Source organism: Vicugna pacos, chromosome 5, assembly GCF_048564905.1.
Source record: "Vicugna pacos chromosome 5, VicPac4, whole genome shotgun sequence".
Lineage (NCBI taxonomy): Eukaryota > Metazoa > Chordata > Mammalia > Artiodactyla > Camelidae > Vicugna > Vicugna pacos.
In genome coordinates, this window is record NC_132991.1 from 44,087,560 (window position 1) to 44,095,778 (window position 8,219).

Sequence of the window (8,219 nt, forward strand, 5' to 3'; positions counted from 1 at the left end):
AAGAGTTGGTGGAGATGTCCAGAACAGACTTTAGCTATAGGTACAAGTTAATATAAACACCAATAATGAGAGATGAATTGATGTTAAGTCTGAAATGCTAAAAGAACTATAGCAACAATATAATTACATTGAGATTTTATTTATAATGATGGGATTTCTTTTGGAAAGCAATTTGGCGATATGTGCCGAGTCCTTTAAGAAATGTATTCCTTTTGACACACCAATTTCATTCTGGGAATCTGTCCTAATAAAATAATCCTAAATTAGAAAAAAAAATATGCTTTTTCTCCTTTTGCACACAAATAATTCTATTCAACATTATTTATGATAATTAAAAATTGAAAATAACCTAAATGGACAGGAATGAAGATGGTAATAACTTAACATCTTATCCAATATGATAAGGTCATTAAAATCATTGTGAAGATTTTTATATAACCAAAATCAACTGATTTGCTTGTAAGAGCATTTCAGTGAATAAAGCAGCATAGAAAAGTCATATATACAATATAATCTCAATCATATAAAATGTATAAATTAAAAAGATTAAAAGGAAATATACTAAAATATTGAGTGGTTATTGCTATGGTAAAATGATGGCAAATTTTTGTTGCTGGCCTTTGTACTTTTGGGTATTGTCCAAATATTTTATAGGAATAGCAACTACCTTATGAGAAAAAAAACTGTGTTTTTTCAAGTGACTGGGTTTACTACCCCAGATTAGATTAATGAAGACAAACAAAAGGAAGGATTACCAGGGGATAGTTAAAGAAAAAAATGTTTGGTGCCTTCTTTTCCATAGAGTTTCCAGAAGTTATTGTTTGGCTTTTTAATAGGTACAATTAAACAAACGTAGATTTTAAAAGTATTTGCAGAAAGCTCTCAGGAACCCACCAGCAGAATCAGAGGAATATCCACCTTCAACAATCAGAGGAGCAAGTAAGAGCAAACAAAACCATGTCTGCAAAGCAAATGGCAAAACTGAAAAGAAACAGCATACATATATGAAGACAAAGGCACAGAAACATGGCAGTAGGGAGACTAAGCATGATCAGTTTAGTTATAAATTTAGATTCTCTATTAATAGAAAAATCCTGTCAGATTGTGTTAAAAATTAAAACCCAATACTTTGCTGCTTATAAAAAGTACATCTAAATAAATAACACAAAAAGACTAGAAAGAAAAGGATGAGTAAAATGTAGTAAGCAAGCTTGCAGTAAATTACAGATAGCATTATTAAGTTAAAAGAGAATTCAAGGGAAGAAATCTTAAAAGTTATTTTCATTTAATATAAACATTAGATTCTAAAAAAAGATAAGTGGCAATAGACACAAACAATTCACACAGTGGAAAATATGATTAGTTAATTAAGGGAACATGAGGGCATCACTGCCTCTCTGGTATTTGCTTTTCCTTTCCACCCTGGGCACATGGGAAAACGACTCTTCCCAGATTCCCTTCAGTGAGGTGGGGCCATGTTACTGGATATAGACAACAGAGCATGAGCCGAAATTGAGTGTGTCCTAACCAGGGCAGGAATTTAAGAGTCAGTGTGCCACCATCTCACTCTCTTCTCTTTTATCAGGGATTATAGAAACCACATACTAATGTGAAGTCACAAGATGGAAGTGACCTGGATGTCCCAGTCACTGCAGGGAAACCAGCTGCCTTATAAATTGGCCCACTGGTACCGGACTTATAAGGAAAAATAAACCTATGTTTTTTTAAGCCTCTGAAGTTTGGTGCTTTATTTGCTACTGCAGCATAGTCTGTCCTGTCTTAATACAACAGAGAAATGGCAAACTGCCCAAATAATCAAGAAATTCAAACTAAACAATGAAGTTCCACTTTCCATGAGTTAAACTGAAGAGAGAAAAAAACCCTTAAAATGTTAATCCCAGTGCAGTGGGGGAAAGATTAATTTTTTCAATAAATCAGACTGTGTCAAACGGATATCCACATAGAAAAATAAGCATCTTGACCTCGACTTTATACCAAATACAAAAATATATTGCAGATGGATTTCAGATCTAAATATGAAAATAAAAAATAAAGCACTTAAAAGAAAACTTAGGGAAATACCTTCATGACTTACAGGTAGACAAAAATTTCTTAAACAAAATACAAAATGTGCTAACCATAAGGAAAGAATTTGACAGATTTAACAGTATTAAGATTAAGAACTTCTCATCGCTGAAAGACTATTTAAGATAGTGAAAGCAAACATAGAGTGGGAAGATATTTAGAAACATATACCTGATAAAGGACTCATATTCACAACATATAAAACAGCAACAATAACCTCCTACACATCAGTTAGAAAAAGACTAACAATACAGTAGAAAAGTGGACAAAAACTTGAACAGTTGCTTCACAAAAGAGAATATCCAAATGACAAAAAACATATGAAAAGATGCTAAACATCTTTAGTTAACAAGGAAATGCCAAATGAGATACCACTTGCCAGAAGACTAAAATGAATAAGACAAAATGTCAGCCAACATTTGGAGCCCCAGGAACTCCCATACACTGGTGGGAGTGAAAAGTGGTACCCTTGGAAAACAGGGCAGCTGAAAAAATATATGTCTTATGATCCATCAATTCCATTCCTAATTATATTCCCAACAGAAATACATACATGTATCCATCAAAGAACATGTACAAGACTCTATAAAGCAGCACTATTCATCACAGCCCCAAACCAGAAACTACCCAAATGCCTACCAGAATAAATACATTGTGGAACATTCACACAATGGAATACCATACAGAAACAAAAGTTAAGAAATCACAGCTACACACAGTGACAAGATGAGTTGTACAAACAATGATGAACAAAAGAAGGTAGACATGAAAGATTATATACTATATGATTCCATTTATATAAAGTTCAAAAACAGGAAAAACCATCCTATAGTGTTAAAAATCAAGACAGACATGGAGGTAACCTAAATGTCCATCAACAGATGATTGGATAAAGAAGGTATGATAGATAGATAGATAGATAGATAGATAGATAGATAGATAGATAGATAGATAGATAATGGAATACTACTCAGCCACAAAAAGGAATAAAATAATCCCATTTCCAACAACATGGATGGACCTGGAGATTGTCATACCAAGTGAAGTAAGTCAGAAAGAGAAAAAAATACCATATGATATTACTTATATGTGGAATCTAAAAAAATGAGACAAATGAACTTATTTACAAAACAGAAACACTCACAGACATAGAAAATAAACTTATGGTTACCAAAGGGGAAAGGAGAAGGGCAGAGGGACAAATTGGGACTTTGGGATTTCTAGATACTAACTACTATATATAAACTAGATAGACAGCAAGGTCCTACTGTATAGCACAGGGAACTATATTCAATACCTTTTGATAGCCTATAATGAAAAAGAATATAAAAAGGAATATATATATATATATGTATAACTGAATCACTATGCTGTACATGAGAAATTGACACAACACTGTAAACCAACTACACTTCAATTAAAAAAATAAAAGAATCAAGACAGTGGTTACCTTTGGGGGTATATGAGGGAGACTTCTGAGATGCTGATAATGTTCTATTTCTTGATTTAGGTTCAGATTGTGTAGTGTGTTCACTTTGAAAATTCATCAAGCTGTACACTTAGATTTGTATACTTTGGTGCATGTATATTTTACTTCAATAAAATGTTCAACATATGAAATAAAATATGTACATGCCACAAATACATAATACCAAATTTGGTAAGTATACGGTTAAATTTGCATTCTCATACATTGTCAGTATCAAGGAGAAACTGGTACAACCATTTTGAAAAGTAATTTGGATGTGTATGCGCAACATACGTTAACTATATAACACATGTTTATTCCCATTTCTAAGAATCTTTCCTAAGGAAAAATCCAAAATATGGGGGAAACTATAGACAAAAATGTTTATCACAGAGCTAAAGTCAACTATAACTATGGCATATCCTCCTGGTATATTTTTATTTAGCTACAGTTTTGACAACTTTGAAAACTTTAGTGCCACATGATACAAGCTTTTGGTATGATGTAAGGTGAAAAAGGAAAAAGGAAATTACATACACCCAATTATTATAATAAAATAAAGATATGTTAGAATAAAATGACTAGAAAGGAAAACACATGATATATATACTACATCCCTGCCTAGTCTCATCCACTCCGTGAATCACATATGTGACGATGCCTCTTAAACCTGTATCTCCAGCCCACTCATCTCTTTCGAGCTGCAGGGTATTTAAACTGGCCACTACATATCTTCCTTTAGATGTTCCACACAGGAGCCTAATTCCTCCTCCTTCTCTCTTTTTATAAATATATATATATATATTTTTTTTTTTTAAACTTGAGTAGAAATGTGGCCAGTAATAAGAACAAGGATAGAGATTCAGTTATCCAAACAAGAGATCAGAGTCATTCTTTTTTTCCCTCACTTCTCATTCCCAATACCCCCATCCCTTACATTCCCTTAGTCCACACTGTCTCCTAAAGAGCCCTTTGAATTCATCCATCCATCCATTCATCCTTCTGCCATTTCCTTTGTCATTTCCCACCTAGATTATTACAAGATCTTTCTAACTCCTCTTCCTGCTTTCAGCCCCTTTCAGTTTGGCTGCTGTGGTTATAGTTATAAGACCAAATCAGAGTATGTTTTTCCACCTTAAAATTCTTCCACAGGTACTCCTAAGTGACTGGATAAAGTTCAAATTCTCTAGCACAGCCCATGTGATTCTTTTTTATCTTGTTATCATCTGCCTGTCTTTCCAGCTTTACATGTGGTTACTCCCTCTTGGGAATCCCACACTCCAGCAACACCAAAGTTATTATGGTGGCCAACAGGTTATACACTCTGTTTCACTTCCCTTGCCTTTTTCCAGCTCAGAATTCTCTTCTTTCTACCAGCTTTCTCTGACTCTATTTACCTAGCCCATCATCCAAGATTCAGTGCAAGACTTTCTCTGACTGGGAAACCTTCAGGGACTATATTTTTATATGGTTGCAATCATGGGATACACCCAGTTTTCCATCTTGTTCTATCACCAACATTAAAGCATGAGCAATTTTCTAGTTTTTCAAGGTGTTCTTCATAATCATCATTTAACATGCAGTAAGTTCTCTATCTTCTCTGCTCCCACAGTAAACTGCATGTAACCTTTATTATATCACTTATCACTTTGTTTTGTAGCCATTCTTTTATGTGTTCACCTCCCCAACTAGGCCCTGAATTACTTGAGGGCAGAGATTTTTGTTGTATTTATTTCTATATCCCCAGCACAGAGTTTGCTGAAGAGTAGAAATTCACTAAGTAAAAGTAAATGAATGACTAAATAGTGGTTGCCTTAGCACAACAGAATAGGCAATTTTTTTTCCTTTTTTCAATTGCCAAAACTTTCTGTGGTTGCTTATGTATTTAGATTTGCCATCTTAAAAAGGGGGGGGTTAGAATACAATTTTCAGTAATATTATATTACCTTTACCATTTTAAATTATTTTTGATTCATCAAACTTATTACAATTCCCAATTTTGCTCAAGATGTATGTATACAATGAAGACAGATTGGACGAGCATTTGTTATCTCCTGTTGTATTTGTAACACACTTCATTGTGCCTAATTAACAGTTAATGCTCAGTCCTTATCTTACTAGTCCTTCTGATAGTATTTGACTCAGCTGATTACTCTGTCCTCCTTGAACCTCTGTCTTTCTTTGACCTCTGGGACACTATCCTGGTTTCCCTCTTACTTTGATAGCTTCTTTTGACCAGTCCTGTTGCTGGACCCTCTGCTTCCTCTTCTTATCCACTAAATATTGGAGGCCACCAAGCCTCAATGCATGATCTCCTTTCTTCTCTGTTTCCTACAGTCAGCTACCTCACTCTCTTTGGCCCTGGTTCTCAAGCCTGGCTACACATTAGAATCATCTGAGGAGCTTCTATAAAGAAATGCCAAATCCACATCCCTTTTGTATCAGAACCTCTGGGGGCAGAGCCAGGATGTTACAGGTTTTAAAGCACTGTAAGTGATTCTAGTGTGGGACCAGTGTTGAAGATCATGTCAAGTGGGTTTAAATAACATCTCTATGCAGATTAGTTCCAAACATACGTCCTTAGCCCTGACCTCTCTTTGAGCTTCAACCTCAAATATCCAACTGGTTCTCAACAACTTCTCCTGGGATGTCAAATAACTACCATGTCCAAAATAAACTCTTGACTTTTGCCCCTAGACCCACTCTTCACCCAGTCTTCCCATCTCTGCAAACGGTCCCATTATTTAGTAGTTGTATTACGTAGTTTAAATAGAAATGAGCACTGGGCAGGAGAGAGGAAGGGGAAAGGAATAATCCAGAGCACAAGGAACCTGAGCTGTCAATCAACCAGAGCGCAGGTAACTTGAGTTGTCAATCAATCAATCACGAAACCAGGATATAAAAAAAGGAAAAAGGGAACAGCGCCGTTTTTCCTCTCTTGGATTGGTCCGCTCCCAATGCTCAGGAGTGTACAATCTCACTACTTTTTCTTTTTACTTCACTAATGAAAATCTTGCTTATATCACGCTTTTTGTCTCTCGTCAAAAATCTTTTTTTTTGGGTGACTAAGAACCCAGGTAATTCTTATTTTCCTTTTCCCACCAAAGTCCTGGGAATCCACACTTCTCTCACTTCCCACATCCAAACAATTCAGTCCTGATCTTTGTACACTAAATGTATTTTCTGAACTTTACCGGTAATTTCTCTTCTCCTCCAAGGCTACCGCCCTAGCCTAGGCCAGTATCATCTCTTACAGAGCTGAAGCAATAACCTGGTCGTTGGTCTCCCTGCTTCCACTCCTGCATTCCCACCCTTCATTTTTTTTCCCCTTGTGATGAGAACTTTTAAGATCTACTCCTAGTGACTTTCATATATACCATACAGCAGTGTTAACTAAAGTCATCATGTTGTATATTACATCCCCAATACTTATTTACCTTCTAATTGAGGTTTGTACCTTTTGACTTCTTTTATTCAATTCCCCCACCCCCTACCAATAGTGCATTTTAGGCTCAATGAAATATGGTAGTCAACACTCAGTAAATAACATAATGGGCTGGGGACACTGAATAAACATAAAAGTAATTAGGATAAATGTTGTATATCTGGGCCAAAAAGGTTATATTCTAGTTAACATATATGTAGAGGAAATGCACCATAAAAACAGGAAATTTTCTTTGGTGGGAGGAGGGCAGAAAACCCTGGGTTGCACCTCAAACACATGCACTGGGAGCCTAGGTGACCTGAGGGTAGAGGGACAGTCACTGGAAAGAGAAGTCACATTTGGAACAGAACTGGTCATCAAAGAAAAAAGTATCAAAGATACTGGACAAAGGTTTGTCCAGAACCTACCTCTTCTCAACTAAAAAAGTGGTGGCAAGCACAGCATTTTTTTTTTTAGGCCAAGAGTCGTTGCTAAATAAGGCCCCCAAAAGGATATGGGAGCAACTTCTACCAAGGGTATAGTGCATTCTTTTAAACACAAATAGTTTTGCATTAATAGTACCGATGCTTTATTAGCTAGTATTTTTTAATGCTTGCCATATGCCAGGTGCCCCGTGGAGTGTTTACATGCATTATCTAACTTGATCCTAACAGTAAGCTCTCTGGAACGGGTCCTATTGTTATCCTCGTTTTACAAGTGGGAAAGCCGAGGCTTAGACGGATTAGGGAGCCTATCCAAAGTCATGCAGGTGTTAAGGGAAGAAACCAGAATCGAAACCCAGGTCTGCCTGAGACCAAAGTCCATGCTCTCAACTGCTCTGGTGACTGCCTTTCATACACTTGCATCCCCAAAGACTATGCTTCTTAATTTCTGGATGGAATGTCACAGAGCTTTCAATTACAGACTGGAGCTGAGAGGAAGTGTGTTTTTCAGCTCCTCGCCCTTTCCTACTTCCTAACCCTCTTTCTTCTTCCTTGAAGAAGAAATACAAGATAAATAGGTTTTGTTGCAGAGATATTTTGTGACAACAGGGGAAACAAAAACGACAGAACAGGCAACACAACAGTGGAATATAACTCCAATCTTGACGATCAAGGTAACCGACAGAGTTAAACAAAGCATTAGCTGAAATGGATTGAGAATCAGTCAGCTTTATAAGGAAAACTACAGACAAGTTTAAGCTCTTACTTGCCTAAATAGAGTCAAATAAAGCTGCTATAA